Here is a 22,741-nt window from a genome sequence, read left to right as displayed (position 1 = left end):
ATGTCCAAACCTTTTTCAGATCCTACTATTCTCCTGGGCATCCTAGTCCCTTCAGAGTTAATGGCAAAACTTTGCTAAAAAGGAAGTATATTTTTTAAAAATAATGAGTAAATCTGTGGGTGCATTATCTTTTGAACCTTTAGTGGTTTGGATTGATTAATTGGGGTTTTTTATGGTAAGAAAAACCAAGCAAATATTTCTATATCATCCACAATATAAAATCATCTATCTTCCTTCCTATTTTTGACATGACACCTTGAGAGTCTACCATTTTCAGCATCTTGGATAAAAGCTTTTCCATACCTGTTCATGCCTTGCTTTGGTGCTGTACTCTTAGAAGCAATAATGACCAGAACAAACTTAGACTTCTGAGAATAAGTGTGTTATCTCTACAGCGCCTTTTTAATATTTCAGGAATTAAGAGTCTAAATGCTTAATCTCCACTGTGAAGTGTCTGAAAAGCATGGTATTGTCAAACAGAAGCGGTAAACTGCTGAGGAAAGTTCCAATCCTTCTCTTACCGATGTCAGTGGGAATTTTGCCAGGAAGCTCAGCATGATAAGGGTATAGACCAAAGTAATCAGTTCTACAGATGATTACATGAAAAGCCCTTCATTATAGCATGATGATTGAGTATTATTACAGTCATGAGACACAGACATCTTCTGGAACCAAAACCAAGAAAAAAAATGTATTAAGGCTATTCCTCCTCTGAGTTGGGCCTGTTTGGCAGTGGCCTTTCATCAGATGACTTTTCACATGTTAGCACAGCTACTTTGGTTTTGGCCACAGCCTGATATGCACAGCTAAATGAGCCCAGATTTCCTGCTGCACAGTTCCTCTCTGCTAAAGGTCTCTCAGCCCATGAAAGCTGTGTTGTTTGGCAAGTAAAATATTTTTGGCAAACTCAGGAACATTACACTTTGTCGTCCATCTTCTCACTTCAGTTCCAGTTCAGTCTTGCTCCACAGGCGCCTCTTCCAGGTTGGAGAAGGGCAAGCAGTTACCGATCGTGAGTGGTGGCCGATGTCTTGACGAAGGGACACTGTGGCACAGACCCCCAGAGTGGGACAGCCGCTTCTGCAGCCTCACCCAGCCTGCCCAGTGCTCAAGCAGAGAGCAGGAGGGAGCAGGAGGTTATGGCCATGAACTGGGCACTGAGAGCACAGATGGTGTGTGCAAGCTAACGGGGCGCCCTTGCAAACACGTTCGGGTTCTTCACGTTCTTCGGGAGCATTTGTTAGGCAGACACACTGATGTTGTTTTGCACAGCACATCCAAGAAAGTGAAGTTGCACAGTACCCTGCAAAAGCAAAGTCTGTATGAAGATGGGAATATGACTAGAGTTTGTATTAACTTTGAATTAAAGTGTTTTATTATTACTGATGTGTAAGGAGGTTAATTTTCTCTCAATTATTTGGGGGGTCAAACAGAAGCCTACATTCCCTACTGAAATCAGTCCTTTGTCAGCTTAGCAAAACCTGTATTAATAAAGACAAAATGTAAATATTCATAAAACATACACAGTCACCTCACTCAGTGTTACTAAAATCATTAATAGTGTCTGGTTCTCGTTTGTATTGTCATAGTCACAGGAAGCTGCAGTGATGACAGTAGGAAAATACAAATCCACAGCAAGTTTTAGATACATTTTGGGGAGGATTTTCTTCACTACCTTATTTAGGAGAGGAGTTCTAATGGTGCATTTTAATTTATTTTCCACATGTGTATGTTGGTTACATTTCTTATCTGAAAGGAACTGTGAAACTCTCCCACTGCTTCTTGCCTGAAACTGCTCTCTGGATTGCAGTTCTGATTGTCTCCTCTTGAAATTATCATTAAAATGGTACACTGGCAAAAAAACATTTGTCATGGTTGGGGATTCTGAAATATTTTCTGTTATTTTTATAGTAGCAGTTAATAATTCCCTGAAGCTATCCATTCAATTAAATACCTCTTCTTTCTGCAGTCCTCTGAAACAGTGCTAAAAAATCACTGCTATTTCATTTGAACCTCTCAAGTGATGGGCAAAAATCAGTTGCCTAGCAAGCAGAAGTGCTATTTTTTATACTAAAAGGTCAAGACAAAAATGTGCTGAAAACTTTCTGGATACTTATATAAAGAGATGAATTATGACTTGGGAGTTATTTCTTGCACAAAAGAGTCTGTATTTGACCCTCTGCATCCTGCTCTCACATACTTTAAGGAGAGGAATAACTATTTCTCAAACAAACATTCTGATATTACAGAAAGATAAGAGCTACCTCTCTCAGTTTAGATGAACTCAGAAATGTGCCTAGAAAATAATTTTTCTTCTGCTATAGAAATGTCAGAGTTCCAGCTTAAGAAATAGCAGTATGAAATCCTTTTCTCTCTTTGACCACGTACTAAAGGAGCCAGCAAATGAAAAGCTATTGTGTTTATTTTCTATGGGCAGCTACCACATAATAATGTGGTAATACTTTTCATGGAAATCCATCACAAAATACATATTACAGTTCAGAATATACCATCTACTCTAACCTATACTATGCTTCATTTTTTTGAGATCTTTGTACTGAGCAGCTCACATGTGACATGGTGCAAACATGCTGCACCTCTCAGTTGGGTGGGTGTATTTCTGGGGTGCTACAAGCTCAATTAGAGGGCAACATTAATTTCATACAGAAAACTTTGGAAGGGAGAGCTCAGTCTAGGTTTAAGCTTTGTGCAGATCATAGTGGGAGGGTATAAAGAGAATCTATGTGTTTTATACAAACAGACTGGGCACACCTATAGCTCCTATGGTCTGGAAGTGCAATTAAACTGCCTGTCTGCCACCAGCAGTAAAGCCAGCAGATTTAAGAGGGGGGTGGGTGGGTGTAGATGGAACCTCAGCTATCTTTCTTATGGTTTTTAAGACACAGGAAAAAATTCTAGGTAAAACAAGAGAAAGAAGAGCACCTCTGTCACGTACTGTGCAAAGCTGTCCTGTCAGCCACACACAGTACACTAGAAGGCATCACTGCATCCTGTGTCTGCTAGGGTAAAACAAGAAAGTCTGACAGACAAAGCTTTCACTTTACTCTCATATAAAATAAGAGATCTGTCTGGAGTAGGCAACCAAAGTGAAGCAAAATGCTTTCCCTTTCCTTACCTACTGCTATGGATGCAAAAAACATGGATTGCACATGAAAACATGACGAGAGATAATGAAGCTCCTTATCTTTATTAAACTCTCAAACTTTGCCACCAAGTTTCCAAATTCAAAATACTTTTTTTTTCTGCCTCATCTAACCACCAGCTAACTCATCTCTGGGTCCTGCAGTGAGCTCAGCTGGGCTGGCACAGCCTCTGGCAGCAGCTGAAGTTCAGGCAGGTTCAGATCCCACTCTGGCAAGGTCAGGACCCTGGCAACTGATCCAGAAATCTAAATGGCTAAGAAAATGTTTACAGAAGCATTAAAATAAAATTTTATTTGTATTATTAATTATTCTTTCCCTCCAAATGTATTGTTAGTATCAACCATTTCTGAAATTACTGTTCTGGAAGCAAATGCATTTAAATTCTCACAGACTGGTGTTTTTAATTGATGATCTTTCTAAAATTCATAGTCACAATCTTAGAATGTTTTGAGTTGGAAGGACCTTAAAGATCATCTAGTTCCAACCCTCCTGGGGGGTTGAAGTGGCCAGGGAGACCTTCCACTGTACCAGGTTGTTCGGGGCCACCATCCTATGTGGCCTTGGACACGTCCAGGGATGAGATATTCACAACTTCACTAGGCAACCTGCTTCAGTGCCTTGCTATCCTTATAGCAAAGAATTTATTCTGGATATCTAATCTAAACCAGCCCTCTTTCAGAGTAAAGCCACCCCTCCTTGTCCTATCACTACAAGCCCTTGCAGAAAGTCCCTTCCCAGCTCTTTTGTAGGCCTTCTTTAGGTATTGGAAGGTGCTATAAGATTTCCCCAGAACTTTCTCTTCTACAGGCTGAACAACCCAAACATTCTCATCCTGTCTTCATAGGAGAAGTACTTTTCAACACCTTAAAAAACAAAAATGAAGAAGAGCTGGAGAGGTGCTTATGATCTAATATCTTTCCTAATAACCAGAGTAGCCTGAATCTTCTAGAGAAAATTAGCATTTATCTCTTCCCTGGTGTAAATCATTCTAGCCCACTTTCCCAATTTCCCTGATGGTGAAGTATTGCTAAGCAACACCACACTTGCAGGTCAGCTATCACTTAATAACTATGCCAATGTCAATTTTTTTAAGGCCCACACTATATTTTTTTCAAAGATTATGTTGCCATTTAAGAGCATTTAAAAGTACTTAGCTAATCTTCCTACTGTAATACTAGCTCTTGCTTAGTCTAAAGCTGTGTTGCTATGGATGAATATTGCTTGGAGTGTCTAAATATTTGGAAGTAAAACCAGCCATTTTCTTCAGTGGTATAATGAAGTGTGGTATAAGATCAAGCCTGATTTTAATTATAAGTTGTCCTTTCTCTTACTCTGCCTGCCTTCCCTGTTTTTCATGCCAACAGCAACTGTTTAATTTGACTTGAAGGAAAGCTAAACAGTTAGCCTCAAGTAGCAGATGAATCATTCTAATATCTGATAACTTTTCCAAATAAAGGCCTCTCCCTCCAGGAGCCAATGTCAGTCTCCATCACTTAACAAGCTTATCTGAGCCCATGTAGTGAGCAGGGACATGCTCACACTGAAAAGCTAATGGTGGGATTTTCAGTGTGTTGCCAGACTGCTGAGTAGTACGGTGATATTGCCGACTTCCAGACAAAGTTCAGCACTCAGCCTGTGCCTGAGCAAGCCCTGAAAAGTAACAGGTATAGGACAAATTGCAAAAGTGCCTAACCACACAACACCCAAAAGTGTAAGGTGCTCCTCCTCAGTGAGCCTCCACTGGTGCTGGGGCATCTCCTGCTCCTGCTCTGCTCAGATGCTCCAGAGGTGCCCTTCCTCTGGGAGGCCCTAGCATGGCCCTTACAGTTTGATCCAGACACTCAGCGACTTCAAAGTGCCAGCTAAACATGGGTTTTCATAAAAGTAAGCACTTGGATACAGCTCAGAGACCTTTTTAATGCCAAGTATCTCATTAAATTGTCAACTTCCTTGCAAGCAGCACTCGGAGTAGCAAGAACAAGCATGGGAGAGGAAATTCTCTGGCGGCCTATGCTGGCAAACCAGGACTTCCAGAACCAAGTGCTCAGGGCTGTGAGTTCAAGCCGTGCTTGGCTTGCACCCAAGCCCCAGGAGCCCAGGGAAGCCAAGGCAGAGGCATGGAGCAGGCTCTCTTTATGCCCTGGTGGCAGGTTTGCTGGGCAGCATCTCCCTCTGGAGGCTCTCCCCAGATCCTGCTCCCATCAGCAGCCCCAGCTGGGCAGGAGAGCCCAACCCAAAGCACCACCTCAATGTGAGGCCTGGGTGAACCTGACTTCCCTTGGTGCATTTTAACAAATGTCTGGCTCAAAAGAGTATCTTCAGACTAAAAGAGCATTCTGTAAAATTAGCATTTCAGGAATTGTTTTTCTAATCTGTTATTGAGTCTGGGAACCTTTCAGGATAGTAAAATGTTACTTTTTTCTCCAATCCTGATCATTAGACACACACTTTTCCTAAAAGTATGGGGAGGCTAATGGGATCAGATGAAATTAGAAAGTCAAAGTTGATGATTCTAAGAACAGAATCTAATCAAACACAAACATGACAGTTGTCATCACTGTCATGGTATTTACCACAATTTTTCTGTTAAATTATCCATGTTTTCACCAACACAGAGGTTAGTCATTCAAGTCATTTTAATTATGTTTTTGTATTGCTGTCTCGTTTTTTACTTGTTTATTGGATCTTTGATGGGATCCATACATACTGAGGTTTCTCATACTGTTCTGAAGCTACATTTAGATTATCACAACCTTCAAAAACTCAAAGATCATCCTAAGAAAATTGAAAAGATGGAACCAGAGTTTTCAGAGAGATCCAGTGACTCTAGTAAACCTCTACAGAGCTCCAGGATCTCCCTCATCAGAGGGACAGCAATATGCTGCCTGATTTTTTTTTTTTTTTGATGGAAAAGACAGAACCCTCACATACATTCAGCGTGATAAAGACTGAAAATGAAAAATTTCTATCCAGCTTCTAAAATGTCAAGCAAAATGTCAGGTAGCACTGTAATAAAAAAGGAACATCTAACATAAAACAGGAGTGCTCTGATTAGCACATTGCTTTCTAATGAATGTCACACATTCAGCAAAACCACTGGGCTTCAGAAGTAATGAAGTAGTGATTGGATAAAAAAAATCACAGTAACTCCCAGGAAAGCTCCTTTATGAAGTGAATCTTTATTTGGATACTTCTGTAATTGGACACATCTTAAGATCAAATTCTCTCATCAAAGGGTAGATATTAAGACCTCACTAAGGCAGTGGATCTTTATGGATCTAAGAAGAAAAGTTGGCATTCATTGGTGTTCCTCTAGGGAGAAGGGAGAGTAAAAAAAAATAAGTTTTAATTCATGGTGTTCAGCTGATGGAGAATGACAGACCTTTGCAGAGATGGTGATCCAAGGTAATTAAATTAGATGATGGAGACTTCTCTTGCTGCCACTCAAGACAGAAAATCCAAGGAAGAGTGGCCATCCTAAAAATAATTATTTATGAATCCCACAAAATAGGTCCAGTGGAATAGACCCCTATACATTGGAAATGTACCAGGAATACATAGGAAATGAACCTGAACTAAATCCTGCACAGCAAAATTTGTCTTGCAAATGGAGAAAGTGAAATTTGCAGAGCAGATCCTTGATTTTTTAATCAATTATTTTTACCACCCTGCAAGCCGAGGGAAGTCTATCAGGGAAACACAGGACCAAGGGTGCTTCTGGCCAAAGGAATCTGTAGTGAAGGCAGACCATTCATGAGATGTGAAATAAACTACGCCTTGCAATTTTTTTTCACATATCTCACTGCAAATGGTCCTAACTCCTAACACCTGCCACCTTTAACGCAGTCCTCCAGTAAGCTGTTTGTCAATGTTAGTACAAGTGTTTACTGTACCAAAATCAGTCTTCTCTTTTTCAACACAGTGCTTTGAGAGACACAATCTAGAGTGTTTTATTGCCCTCTAGACATTTTACAGTGTCTAGTAATTTTTTTTTCTCCTCAGAGAGATGTGGCATTATCTGCTTTGATTTTATATTTTTAAATTCATGTGTGCTGCTCCTCATTTGCTCACACTTCAGAAATTCAAAGATATCCTTTTCTACCATTTGTATCAGTAATTAACCATAGCTAAACAGGCAACTTAATGAATGGCAATGGTGGGATTCCTTGCTTCAATATATTAAAGCATTGCATCCTTCGTCCCCTACACATTTATTGTCTATTTACAGATTTATTGTCTCTTTAGCTAGCTACACAGGCGTTTTTCTTCAGCTGTTTCTCAACTGGTTACAAATATCCAAAAGCCTTTACAGAATTTTTACATCCTTTTTACAAGGATCATGTGTAGGTCTTTTTACATATATTTTTAATAATGGATAGAATTTGTATGCAGTTCTGTTGGTACACGATTATCCCACTTCTTTTTGACAGCCTCTGTAAACATCCCATTTGAATTCTCAATAATTTGGTGTATGTTGCTATCCTTTTACTGTCCATTTTATTGGAATGCCTAAAAATCCTGACATTTTTTGGAATCAGCTTCCTTTGAAGCTCAACAGGATATAAACACCTACTGTCTTTTGCATCTTTTCACAGTTGCACCCACAAAATACTGTGCATTTATAATATAATCACCTTTCTTTTTATATTATTTTATAATTTAAAAATAATCATACAGCAACCCAGAGGGCCAAGCATATAATTAATTGCATAATGATCAGAGTTATGGAATCGTAAAGAACAGAACTGTAGAATTATCTATATCTAAAATGACACAAATTCTCAAATTATAAAACCACTAAATTTGAATGGTTTAGTATTTTCCTGATACTAGCCATAATTAAATTAGATTTTACAGCTATTGCTATACACTTCTAGAACTTAAAAATATTATCAAGTTGTTGCTAAAAAATATTATCTGGATGTTGCTAGATAAAGAAGAATCATCAAATACAAAATACCCACGATGGAGAGCTTCAGTTGCTGGTACACAAGCTGCCCAAATGTCATGAGACTGAGTTTACAGGTGCAGTTCCTGGACTCCACCACTGATTGCTTCATACAGGTGAAAATCCTACAAAACATGGGAAAAATCACTTTTGTGGATTCAGTCCTAACCAACATTGTGGAGTAAGCTCAGAGGTAGACAGAGGCTGAAGCACTTAAATTTGAAGCTTCTGGAAAGTTCTGCAGCTTTCAAAAGACATTCATATTTTTCTGGCAGCTGTGTGTGACCAGAATCACTACTAAACAACAGCTGGAGCACATCAGGAGAGCTTCTAGACTGCACTCTGTGCTGCTCAAAGACCTCTCACACTCACTGGGAGATGTGTGTGTGATATGATCCAAGGTCTGCAAAATGGCAATAACCAGCAGTCTTATTTTAAACACATGCTCTTGATCCAAATCAAAACACTAATGTAGATGCTTTCCATTAATCCCATGCACTGGTAGTTAAGTCCTTCTATTACAAGTTTGCAATGCTGTTGCTGTGTCATGGTGCTGGTTCTTGACACATTTTATCTTCAGTAAATAAAATAAAATTAAGACTTAGAAAAAATACTGCTTCACAGTGGGTCAGGTGAGTACCCTGAAAGCACAATTTAGCTTTCTGGGCTTTTGGTTTGAAAGAAGGTTTTTCCTAAAATAAGCAAAGCAGGAACCTTTGCAACTGAACTCAAGCATTTCAAAGACCTTGAGAAAGACTGTGTCAGTAAGGAATTACCACCTGTAGATGAACAGAGAAGGGGAAGGCAAGAGAAAGGAAGCCAAAACCAGCCAAGCCAAGCTAAGCCAAGCCAAGAAATGGAAGGCAAAGCAAGGCAAGGCAAGGCCAGAGAAAGCATATAATAGATTGTTGTGAATTCTGTGAGGTTTGTTATCTCAACATGTTAGGTATCACAAAGCTGCCAAGTGCAAGATAACTTTCACAGATCTGTCAGGCAGCTGTGTACAAGCCCTGCCTGCTCGTGTCCAGGACTCAGCTGGGCTGCAGCCAGAGCTCCTACTTCAGTCTCCTTAGAGGAGGAAGGCAGGCATGTTGATAAAGCCATATAATCTCCTAAGTCACTGGGGCCAAATGTAGATCTGATCAGGAAGAGAAAGGGGCTCAGGAGTGTCCATTTCCTTATGTCCCATTGTTGCCCCATTTCTCCTCACAGAGAAAAACGAGGCAATCTTCCCAAGAATATTTCTGGGATTCACATTCTCTGAACCTCAGAGAATGATCAAAACAATTCTTATCTCATTTGCTGTGCCTGTGTTTGTGCAAAAGTGGAATGCAATATGGAGATTGTTTACCCAAAGTGATGGTGTTTTGTTTCCTTGGCCTATCAGGGCCAGCTGTGTGTGTGTGTGTTGGGAGGGTCAGCTGACAGTCACGAGATGCTGTGCAGTGGAGCGCAGTTGAGTGCTTGGCAGATTCAGTTTTAGATGTATAGAATAATATAGTATAATAAAGTCATTAATTAACCTTCTGATAAGATGGAGTCCTCCTCATCATTCCTCCTTCATCAGGGGCAAAAATATCCACTGTATCCTAGCACTCCTGCATGCTCTTAAGGTGCGCTCTGAATCTCTAGATTTGCTGCTTCCTTGAAGCAGCTCTCTCTGTGCAATGTTCTCTTGCTTCCCAACAGTCTTCTCCATTTCTTCCATGCATCTCCCCTGCTCCCAGACTTCAATACAGCAGTGAGTACCCTACTGCATCACTTTTTCACTGGTGGAAATATCAATTAAAAATATTTGAGTGGTTATTTTCAACAGCAACAAATGAGTTGTCATTGAAAAGTAGAGAAATAAAGGTTAAAAATCCTCTGAATATTTATTACCTCTTCACATTAAAAGCAAACCTTGGTTAGATGCTATAAGCCAGATTTTGCAATTCAGAGTCATTAATCTCCAAAAAACTGCTGTTAGAGAATGTACACACAACATACAAGCATGAAGACTTTCTATGTCATATACTTCTATATGTTTCTGCCTATATTTCTGTACAAATAATGAATGCATAAGAGGCTCATTTCCCCACAAAATACAAAAATTAAAGTGCTTGCTGTAAAAATGCAGACAAACAAGCTTATCCAGGAGATAACTCTAGTTTAGGATGGATTAATTTGTTCATTATTATTCTTTACAAACTTTGCAGGAAACCTGACAGATAAAAACTGGTCCAAGATCTGTATTTTCACTGTCAGCGACGCTTGTGCAAAATCAAAAAAAATATATGTCTTGGCACGACAGCAAGGCACCAATAGCCCAAGGCTATTCCTTTTCTACACAGATTTCAGTGTGAAAATGGTAGGAAAACCAAAATAATTTTCAAGCTGCTAGAGGGTACTGTCAACTGTGAAAAACAGAAAGACAACTATAAACATAATTATTCAAGTGCACCCTCTGAACTAACAGGGAGATTTTGAAGGGCTAGCAGAGAATTTTTAAAACGTGCTAAGCAAGACAGATAGAGAATAAATGATTATGGTGGTTTCTTCCTTTGCAAAATACTTTTACAAAAGAGATATTAAGCAGATTGATTTGGTTCTCAGGAGAATGCATGTGGAGGACCTGATGGCAGTTTTTAACTCCATTTCTTCAGCATCCCTGTTAGATGTTCTGTATAGCAGTACCTTCTGAAGAAATTTGCTTGGGATCAAACTCTAAGTATCAATTCAGACTTCACTGGAAAGCCTACAGGACTGAAGAATGAATATTTGGTCCTTACGCATGTAAATGAAGAGGTCATATTCAAAGTGTTTTTCCTTTTGTAAAATGAAAGAGAAGATTCCCAAAAGATCACTTGTGTGCTTTCACTGGTCTGAGGGCCCTTTCAAAAGGCACATGCCCCAGAAGAAAAAGGCACCCATTGCTCCAGTAGCAGGTGGTGGCACCTGTTACTGCAGCTGCTGCTGCTCTTCCAGGTGCATGGCAAAAGAGGGCAGTGGAGCACTGTACATTTCAACACATTAAACTAATGATCCCTGCAGGTATTTTCTCCACATTTCTTTGCTGCAAAAATTATTACAATACCTAGAAAAGGAATCATGTTGTATTAATAACATCCAGACAGTTTAAACAGAGCATCTCTTTTGCTTTCACTGAAAATGGCATTTCCCTCCCAGCGAGCCTTATAATCGATTGACTGAAATTTCATTACTTCCAAATCTCCAGTCACAGGAGGTATTGCATTTTCACCCACTAACAGGATTCTCCAGGTTGGTTTCTTTTGCATTATCTCTTTCACATATTCTCCAGGGAAGTTTGCCTGTAACACATCTCTCCAAGTTTAAAACAGCCAACAGTAGTTTAAGTGTCATCTCATGAAATGGGTTTGGTTTCTATTTCCGTGTCCCTAACAAGACACCATGTTGGTTTTAGCCAATGTACCATGGACAGTCATTGCTTATGCTGGGCTCTTTCTTCATTTATTAGGCAGTTCTACCTTCTGAATCCTTCCTAAATGTTTCTAGACTTTGTGTGTACCACATCCATTTCAAAATGTGCTCGTTCATGCAACTTTAAACATTTAGCAATCCACTTCAAAATGTGATTGTTCATGCAACTTTAAACATTTAGCAACATCATTTGCTGTTCCCATATTTAACAAAAGAACTTGAAGGTCAAAGGTATCTTCAAACATTTCTAGTTTTACACTGTAATATAACCAAATCTGCAGTTTGGGGTTGCTTGGGTTTTTCTGTTGGAGTCTAGGATGATGCTTCCTTTTGTTGAAAGTGGAAGTTCCCACTTCAGTGTAAGTTGACATATACTATATGTTGTTAAAAATAATGACATATTATTTAAGGGGAATGGTCACAGTAAAGAACCCTGTCCTCTCTACCAAACAACCCTCTTTCATCTTGTCAAAAACAACCTTTAGTCTTCCTTTAAAGTGACAAAGGTTTACAGTGTCAATATACTCCTTGGGATGGCAGTGTTCTAACCAGATTTATTAGCAAAGCCCTTACCATTATACGCCAAATTATGGTACTCAAATGTCATTCATAACAAAATCTCACTTTTTATTTAATGTCTATAACATGTCAGCACTGTCTCCAATGTTCCTTTGATGCAAAAAGGGGATATGGCAAGATAAACTTGGATGCGCCACATCCAACCTGAAGTTTGAATTATTTATAAATATTTGGAAAATTACATAAAATTATAGTGTATGCTATGCAATCCATTACCGCTACATTCTCAGATCAAAACACAGTAATCACCAACATCATTATCCTGTTTCAGAGCAGTTTCAAGGGCAGCTCACTGGACTGGGATTTGCTACTGGTCCAAGTAGCAAATTCAAGGAAGTGCCCCCAGCCTCCTCAGCCTCAGTTTCCTCTCCTTTAGCAGGGGGACCAATACCCATCTTTTCTGTAAAGTGTTTGGACATCATGGTGTATGCAGTTTTTGTATTTACAGTATAGAGGCCAGATATTATTTCTGTTATTACAGTTTTTGTTCTGTTTTTACAGGGATATTGTATTATTCCTACTGCTACAGTTTTCTGCCTCCAGGGTGCTGGGTCTTGAGCAAACTCAAATGCAGGCTGGTCAAAGTCGACTGCTGTTTACATTTGAAAAATATTTCAGGAGTGTGAGACCATCCTTTCCACACCAGTGCACTTAAACGTACAGAAAAATCAATAACTTTCTCTACGACTGACTAGGCTTTTTCCAGTAGGTCTTGCACAGTTAAAAAGGCATAAACCACCCTCAAATATAAACAGAAAAAAAACTTGCAATAGTGCTAACTGTGAAAAAATAAAATATTTTTTGTGAGATGTTTACAGAAATACTTTTATGCTTTGGTTAACTCCCTGAGCAGAAAACCTTTCTTAAAGGAAGAAATATTGTTGAGTCTTTATTTTATTTATTCATTTTGTCCTTAACTAAGAAATAAATTAATATTGTATTTCAGAGATGTACCAAACAAACAATTTAAAACTAACTCTTCTTTTCTCCTCTCCTTAATTACTCCTGATTTCCTGATATAGGTTTCTGTACACAGGTGTCCTTAGATTGCTTTTTAATATAAAAACTATAGATTAAGATTTTATCATTTGCATTTTATATCAAATTATAAAATTTATATAAAGATAGATAAATGATAGGTAGATAGATAGATAGATAGATAGATAGATAGATAGATAGATAGATTGTAGATAGATATACACATATTCAAAAAACTAAGAGCTGAACAAGTTCAAGTCAGGTGTAAATCAAGTGACACATGAAAGCTGAAGATTCCCTTGAAAGAGAGAATCCTTTACCCAAGGAGCTGAATAGAAAAGGAGACAGGCCTGGGTGGACCATCATCTTGACCAGAGATAAAGCCCACCCAGAAAGTTAATTCAGAAGTGCCTTTAATTTGCAAAGGGGTTTATTTCCATTCTCACTCCTGTTGGTATAAGTGTAATGCAAGGCCAGAGAAACCTCACACTGTCAGGAGTTCCAGGAGCTGCTTTTGCAAGCCAAACCAAGTGGTTTCACCCATCATTTCTGGGGCACTGACCCAGCTCATAAACTGCATAACAAATTGTAATAAACTGTGACCTAAAGTTAAGCAAAACGAGGAAATCAAAATGAGTTTGGTGGTAACAGGCAAATGAAGTGACCACTTGCAATTCAAGCATCACTGGTAATAAATGTGTGCACATATGTGGGTTTGTATGACATCTCTTTTAATTCCTCATAATAAAGCCTCTTGGTGCAAACCTTAATGTAACAGATATTACACAGAATGCTTTGAACGCCAGAACCATTATAATTGGTAAAAAAGAAACCAGCAAAATGCAGGTAAGTAGAAGGATTTATGTGTGGGTTTAAATTTTTAAAAAATTGATTTTTTACACATAGGAAAAAACAAAATTAAGCTTTCCTTAGCAAGGACCATTATTCAAAGGACAAATTATTCTGGTCCACAAGTACCATCTGCTCCTATTACAGCAAGGGAAAGAAAAATGTAGTCACTTTCTGCTTTGAAAGTGCTTATTCTCCTCTCTTGTGACACTCAGAGGTGATGATAATTTTGCATTTTTCAGTCTGTCCCCTATCAGGGCACAAAACCTGCTGCCTACACAGGAGCAAGGAAATCCAGCACAGGTTTCTAGCAGAACAGCTCTGGTGGGAGGAGGATGAGGCTGATAGGTGGCAATAGGGCTGCATGTTAGGATAAAAAAGCATGAGGAAATTGTGTTGGAACTGAAATCAAGCAGTAGACACCATCCAGCCAGTTATGAAAGCAGCATTACACTCTTACAACAAAAGTGCTCTGCAACTACCTACTAACTGAAATGGTAAGAGAAAAATAAATGTGTTTCACAGTCTAAGCAATTGCTCTACTCATACAAGTGTAGGTCAAAAAGAAATGAAGTTACAGTTCTAGTGCAGAAATCACAGGATGATAAAAGAAAGGTTATTCACAAGCTTAATTCAAACAACAGCTATCTTAAAAATGGCAAATAAAGAAATGCATTTTACTACACAGACCAAAATGTTATTTAATTGAATATCCAATAAACAGACAGCTACATGCCCATGCTGGGTCACAACATCATGTTGTTTAATAAGGGCACATCACTCTAAACGTTGTATTGTGCATCTGAGCTTGTTTTCCAGACTGCAGCAAAGAGTGACTGCCACAATACTGCATGTCCTGAAGTCACAGCTCTGCAGTCCCACTCCTCGCCAGACGCTGGGGAGCCTCTGTCAGGGTCATCTCTTATGTCTTCAAAGTGCCTCTCCACACGAGAAATGCACCTGGGAATGCTACTCCCCAGAGGATTTGCCTGACATCCATCCCTCCATCCATCCATCCATCCCTCCATCCATCCATCCATCCATCCATCCATCCATCCATCCATCCCTCCATCCATCCATCCCTCCATCCACCCATCCATCCATCCATCCATCCATCTTCCATCCATCCATCCATCCATCCATCCATCCATCCATCCATCCATCCTTCCCTCCATCCATCCATCCATCCATCCATCCATCCATCCATCCATCCATCCCTCCATCTTCCATCCATCCATTTATATTAATCTTTTTCAACTATATTAATCTTTTCTTCCAGCTGCTAGCAAGGTATCCTGCAGAACTTTTCCCACTTGACACAGCACAGCTACCACTGGTATGTCTCATCCAGGATGCTGCCTTTCAGTGAACCCTTTCCATGCTGAATTTCAGGAGGCTTTCAGTTATTTTTTACAGTTATCACAAGAGCCATTTAATTTCTCTAGTCATCCAGATGACCACAGTGTGTATAAGAAGTCTAGATTGCCCAGCTGACATTCATAAAATAGTAGCAGAATATCCAAAAGCTTATCCAAGAGTGACTCCATTTTGGTTCATACTGAGGTTCTCAGGAGTGCTGATTCTTTCACTTTCTTTAATGAAATCTGCTGAACCAAAGGCACACATTACATAGCTATATTTTTCAACAAATTATCATGAACATTTATATTTCATGAGATAACAGTTTGCCTTTTAATTTAGCAGCATTTTGTATAGAACACACATTACACATTAATAGATGTTACTAGTCTTAAGTCCTGTGTATTATATCAATCATTGCCAAATCAGCTCAAAAAAGGTACCTGGCTACACAGGCTGAAGAGTGACAAAGGTGGCTGGATGTCATCCTAGCTGCATCCCTTACTTGGTTGCTACTTTCTGCAGCCTGAAGAAGGACTCCAATTGTTTATTAATGCCTATATGTATCCTCAGAACCAACGCCTGTGCTAACAGAAATTGGCACCACTCCACTGAAGTCAGCTGAATGTTTGTAACAAATGAACAGCTCCTCCACAGCAAGCAAAATTCTGCTTTCCTTTATGTATCATCCCACATGCCCATAGGATTTTGCCTTGGTGATTAAAAGAGAATGACTCACAATAGTGGCTGCAGTGTCTTCCAAGCCAGTCCCCGCTTCTGTTGTGCTTTACCCTCCTTCCAGCTGACCTTGTTTGTGTGGCCAAAAGTAAGAGAAGAAACCCTTGGCTGATAATAAAGATAATACTATTCCATAATACCATTACATGTTTATCCTTGGAATTCACAGCACTTCCAACATGCAGACTCAAACTAAAGGAATTTGGTGTCAATATCTTGTTCCTGGGACAGGAACAGTCAAAACATTTAATTCCTAAAGTCAGCAGCAGGTTCATAGAAGTCTGAAATAAATAGATTACATATGCTATCTATTCACCTGAATACTGTATAAAATTTTAAAAAGGGAATTGTCATGTGAATTTAATATACAATACAGAACCTTACTGCTTCATACATAATTTCGTTTTAGAACTAAGAGAGCTTTCATGAACTCAAGTAAAAAGCAAGTTTTCTCTTCCACTTTCAATTTAAAATCTCTCCAGGCTTGTAAGCCCACATGAGAGAAAAAATTAACGTCACTTCAGAATTCTCAAAAATAGCAGTTTATGCATTCAAATATGTAAGTTTTTTTCCTAGGCTCAAAATGTTTTCATCATTTTTTGATACATCTGCAAGCAAAAAAATAACAACTGAGGTATAGAAATGTGGCTTTTCATGTGTTTAATAAGGTGGGGGATAGCAGTGAGCCTGTACACTAACAGGAGAATCACTGTTTAAACCCCTGACAACAGATGCACTGCAGCTCTCATTTATCTTCGATTTGCACTGAAAAGAATTACTCTTGATAGCTCCATCTTGTAAATTTGGAGTACACTTAGGTGTATGATGAAATGTCAGAATAAAGAGGACCCACTATCACCTTGTGCAGCTTCCCTGAGTCTGTCCACCATCCAGACAGGCAGGCAGGTACTGCAGCACAGCTCCAAGCACTGAGGAAAAGGCTTTTTCTACCTGGGAAGAAAAGGTACAATGGCCTTTTGCATTAAGTGTCTTTTTCTCTAGTTAGCAATCTGCTTTCCACCTAAAGATAAGCTGTGAGTAGCCTAGGTATGAGATGACAGGTTTGGTGTTGAAGCATGCCATTCCCATGAGATTGCTTTTTTCTTCAAAGCCACAGTTCACATTTTAGCCAGGCAGTATCTGAAAATCCTACAGTACCAACTACCTGTATAGCCATGACAGCTAATGTGACAGGCTTTGTACAGCTGAAGAGAAACATAAAGATAAAAACTGGACCAGTTTACAGAAAAAAATTACACTACACAAGGGTATGACCAGCATGTTTATACTATAGTCAGAGCGATGTAACTGAATTAATTTCCAGCTCCTAGAAATGTGCTGGAGTCTCCACAGAGGTATGAGAATTAAGCAGGCTATAAGTATACTGCAATTTTTGTCTCCAACCTTCAGGCCACTGTGATATCTGAAGGCTTCATCCTTCACATATGAGCACAGTGGTGCACTGCCAGGTTCCACTTCAGCTCCACACCTCACCATATCCACGAGTATTGTACAGGATAGGAATTGTAGATGTAAAACGTAAGGATGATTAGGATTACTGGGAACAGATTCACACTCAGTTCCAGTCCCAGTTCTATGCCTCAATCCTTTTGGTTGTCCTGTCTAGCACATATTAAGAGTTAAGGAAAGAGTGCATAACAACAAGCCAGCCAGTGCTCATTCCCACAGAAGACTCTCAAGAATACATGCTTGATAGATCATATAATCCTAGGATAGTTCAAGTTAGAAGGTACCTCAGAAGGTCTCAGAAAGTAGGGCCAGCTTTGAGGTCAGACCATGTTGCTCAAGAGGTCTTAAAAACCCCCAAGAACGAACACTACTGCACTCCAGCTCTGGAGACTTCAATGCAGAAAAGACATGGACTTGGTGGAGCAGGTCCAGAGGAAAGGGCACAGGAATGACCAGGGGAATGGGGAGCATAGCACCTCTGCTATAAAACTGAGAGATGGGCTTTTCAGCCTGGAGAAGAGAAGGTTCTGGGGAAAGTTTATAGCAGTTTTCCAGTACCTAAAGGGGGCTACAAGAAAGCTGGAGAGGGACTTTTTACAAGGGCATGCAGGGATAGGAAAAGGGGAGATGGCTTCAAACTGAAAGAGGTTTAGGTTTAGAAAGGTTTAGATTAGATTTTAGGAATAAATTATTTACTGTGAAGATGGTGAAAAGACTGCAACTGCTTATCCAGAGAAACTGTGGATATCCCATTCCTTGAACTATTCAAGGCGAGACTGGATGGGGTTTTGTGTAATCTGGTCTAGTGGAAGGAGCTTCTGAACAAACTCAAAAACAAAAAGGAAGCCCCCAGAGGAAGCAAGGACATGAGCACATTGCCAACTCATGTACCTAACAAAAAAGTTACAGTGTTCCTCAGTTTTCCCATGTCCTGGGAAACTCTTCTGGAGAGGAACCACATTTTCCTTAGTCTTCCTATTATAACTCAGGTATGTACCTATAGAAGGGTTTTTTGTTGCCCTTGCTGTCCCCATCCAGATTTAATTCTGTCAGTGTTTTACCTTACCTAACCCTATCCCCAGCTGCTTGGGCAATCTCACTGTATTCCTCTCAAGATATCTATCCTTGCTTCCATCCTCTGTAGGCTTCCTTTTTGTGTCTGAGTTTGTCCAGGGGCTCCTTGTTCATCCACATAGGCCACGTAGCATTTTTGCCTGCCTTCTTCTTTGGGATACATTGTTCTTGGCCTTGGAAGAGGCAATCCTTGAGTATCAACCAGTTGTATTGGGCTCCTCTTCCCCCCAGGGCTTTATCCCACAGGACTCTACCCAGCAGATCCCTGAGGAGGCCAAGGTCAGCTCTCCTGACAAGGAGGGTAGAGAGCTTGCCGTGCTCCCTCCTCACTGACCTTAAACTTCACTGTTTCATGGTCACTGCAGCCAAGCTGAATTACGCTGTATCAGTCACTAGAAACACACACTGATGTCCTTCTGTGTGCTCAGTGTCTCCCTTTTATCTTCACTGATACCAAGGCTTCATTAAACTCCCACTCAGTTATCGTACCTCTTAACCATGCCAGAATGGTGTTGCAGTAGAAAATAAAAACAAGCCATTAGAATGGAGATTGGTGGCAAACTCATTTTTAAGCCCATTTATATACACATATCTCACAAGGGAGGTGATGATAGTATGTTCAGGAGTGCATTAATCATAAGAGCTATATAAGAAACCTGCACTGCAGGTTACCTAACTGTGTCACATATAGTGTCCATGAAGAGCACAACTCAATGAAGACCTTGTTTAATTTTTGCTGTAGGTAGCACGATGACTTTGCTGAGGATCCATTTAATAGGGTTCAGAGCAGTCACAACTCACCACTGAAATGGATACTGAATAGCAAATAAAATTTTCTCCATGAGTTCAGCTTTACCCCAATACGCAATAAATACAAAAGAAGCTATTCATACAAAAAGCACTTTTTTTCCCCTAGCCCTTGGTAATACATTGCTGCATTTCATGCAAACCAAAACATTTTCTTACTCAGGTGTTACATGGAATATCATAATATCCAAAAAAGCATCATAATCCTGCATCAGGTTTCACTGTGAATAAGTTTTAACACTCATAACTTCAGGAGGATTCCTTCATCTTTTGCACTTAAAAACATAAATACAGAAGTTTTATTACATCAAAGAGTTGTACATTTGTACTTTTGCAAGAAGATATTGCCTATTACTGGTTTGAGCAAAATATTAGAGTTCTGCTATCTTTTCTCTGAGATGTTCTTTTCTTACATACATTTCTTGGTCATAATAGGTTAATTACCTAATAGGATTTTTCCCTGTTAAGTAGCGACTTTGTCTCTTTGAGGTCAATGGAAAACACAAGACATAAAATCTATTTGTTATTAATGTATTTCTTCCAGCCCACATAACCGTGATTTTTTTTTCCAAAGTGAATGGAGCAGTAGCATTTTCTTTATAAAATGATTCATTTATAACCCCAATATTCAACCACTCATCTTTGATCACTGAGTCCTCAAGAAAGCATCTACAACACTACCTGGTTTTCAAGTAAATTCCAACTGAGCATTAATAGAGCCAAGTTTCAAGGAAAAAGGAAAAAAAAACATTCATGTAAAGATTCTCAGCTTGCTCTAGAGTTGCAAATTTCTAATTTCATCACACAGATTGTGCAAATGTATATACATATATACAGGCATATGTATGCATGTATATTTATATGTACATACAGTTTCTGTACAGGAAAGTGGCAATTTTTGTGCTCTAAGCTTCTCATTTTCCTTTCCATTAGCACCACTTCTTAAAATTTAAACACACTGGAGTCTCTCTTGTACTGTCTTGATATAACACTCTTCTTTCTTTTCCCAAACCTTTGTCTTTCTTCATCAGTCACAAGCAATTTTTTCCACATCTTTTTTGCAACTGTAATCCTAAATTCTACAATTTCTACAGTGAAACACAGAATGTCTGAATGCCACCTTATTGGTATCCTTTTCCTATGATTTAATGACTTGTGAAAACACCAGTAAATATCTTTATTATTCCAAAGTAATATATCAAAACATTCAAAATAAGAATGCAATTCTCAACAGCAGAGAGTGTTATGAGCCTCTCCAAGCTAAAGCTCACATTTTTTCACTTGGGTAAAATTTTAAAAGTTATCAGAATGCCTCTAAGAAGAGCAGATGCTGCTATGCAACTACATGTACCATACCAGCAATGTGTATTAAAAGTAAACAGTATTTTTTTTAAAAGCTATTTTAATAGATATTAGGAGATTTCAACAAAAAAACTAGCTTAATGTAGAACAACAAATAAGCAAGTGTGTGCTGCTTTCCAATACACTCATCATTTGGTCAGCCCACTTCAGGAAAATCAATCCGTGCAGTTTGTCTACAAACCGCATTAAGCACAAAGTCACAGCTCTGAGGATTAATGCTTAGAAGGGAAGGGAGAAAACACTCATGCCTCAAAGAAAAACTGGGGGAAAAGTCACCCCCCAGTGAGAGATTGAGAAACAGCAGTGGAACTTTCCCATGTGTCTGAATGCCCAACTGCAGCCCTGACATGCCATGCAGCAGGGAGGAAGCAGCCAGGCTCATCGTACCCAGAGCAGAGATGGATCTTTAGGTGAGGAGCAAACATGCCTGCTTTTCATGACTCCTTTAGACCACCTTTTCCATAACTCCTTACACAAAGAGTTTGTATGAACATCACCAATGCAAGACTGTTATTCTAGCCAAGCAAGAAGCAAGATACGGCCTGCTTATGCTGCAGGTTTAATACACTTGTTACAGTGACACTGTATTCCCTAATACTGCCCCTAAATTTGTCATTTAAAGGGCCCTGCCAGTTTCAAGTGTTAGAATTGTGGCATCAATTGTACAATTAATCCCAACCATCCCACCTCCGAGCTGTTTATAAACAAACTGGGCCAAGTTCTTGTCACATTACCAATAATCTAAGGCTCACAGATTTTAAGACTGCGAGGAACAACTACAAAATCATCACCTTGCATAGAACAGACAGTAGAAAATCTGTCCTAGGCTGGGCCCTCCAACAAATAGGGCTGGAGCTGCATAGGGCAGATCTACATGTTCTGCCTTACAGCAGCTTGAAGGCTCTCTGCTTTACACTCACCTGGAGGGGAAAAAATACAGCTGAGCACTCGTTTGACACAAGGACATCTCGAGGATGCAGCACTGTCCATCCCTGGACCTCAGCTAACCTTTCATCTCTGCAGAGACCCTCCTGTGCTGGAATCATCTTCAATGCTCATTTTAAGCCTGTTTTAGGGAAATGGTGTAAGATGCACAGAGGGCACACCATGAAGACACTGGTTCTTATTAACCCATCTTATAGGGAAGAAAATAGAAAATAAGCAGATCTGTGATTTTTATTGCCCGGTTACTCTTCTTAAATGCCACGTACAGAAAATATTTAATAAATCTGCAGGGAATTTGCCTGACTAGGAATTGAGTAAAGAATGACTTACCCAGAAACATACTGCGTGTTTAAGTCTGATGTGACAAGACTCCTAGGACCATGACATAGCACGCTACCTTGCAGAAGGAATTAATCCATAAAATTCATTACACTTCTGCTGATGAAGCAGTGGTAACTCCACAGTCTTTTTCCACACAAAAAAAAAAGGCAAAGATTTGAAATATCATTTAACACAGTTTTTGAACAGCCTATTAAATGGACTAAAAACATACTTTCAGACCATGAAATTACTAATTTTTGTAACAGGGTAAAAAATTTCTCTTGGCTTAAGTAGAAACACAATAACAAGTTGTCTTTGCTTTAAACAAAAGTACTACTCATGATGTTACAACCTATCTTACTGGAAAAAACACTTACAGGTGATCTATATCTACCTGATGCACTGCATCTCAGTCACAGGGATTTCAGTGTTCATCTTTGAAACACTCTGATACATTAAATGAGAGCAAGATGGTGAAAATTGTTGAGTTGAGGCAGGAGCACAAACCCGAAAGAGAAATAAAATCATCACCAAACTTCTGAGCAAACAAGTAAATAATTACAAAAATAAGGTCTCTACATATTGCACGGTAATCAATTCTACCCTTTTTACTGTTTTAATATCTCTCTCAACTTTAGTAACATCATGCTGTTACAAATTCACATGCTAATCTGACAATATATTTCTGACTCTGTCAAAACCAACT

General features: G+C 39.3%; 1 protein-coding gene across 2 annotated transcripts in view; it reads right to left on the bottom strand.

Annotated features, from left to right (window-relative positions):
- ZBED1 (zinc finger BED-type containing 1) overlaps window positions 1-22,741 on the bottom strand; it is a 54,817-nt gene that overhangs the window by 28,874 nt on the left and 3,202 nt on the right. The window contains exons 2-3 of one of the 2 annotated variants that reach the window (XR_011683904.1): window positions 8,129-8,237; window positions 6,325-6,476 (exon numbers count right to left, since the gene is read on the bottom strand). The exons of the other annotated variant lie outside the window; for it this stretch is intronic. The gene's annotated coding sequence lies outside the window, so the exon portion shown is untranslated. Of the gene's footprint in view, window positions 1-6,324; window positions 6,477-8,128; window positions 8,238-22,741 lie in introns of those variants that run through there. 2 annotated transcript variants of the gene reach the window in all.

Source organism: Agelaius tricolor, unplaced genomic scaffold (genome assembly GCF_023055355.1).
Source record: "Agelaius tricolor isolate 1412-34295 unplaced genomic scaffold, bAgeTri1.0.p SCAF_45, whole genome shotgun sequence".
Taxonomy (NCBI): Eukaryota; Metazoa; Chordata; class Aves; order Passeriformes; family Icteridae; genus Agelaius; species Agelaius tricolor.
The sequence above is the reverse complement of the archived record's forward strand: the minus strand, read 5'-3'. Positions and strand labels throughout refer to the sequence as shown.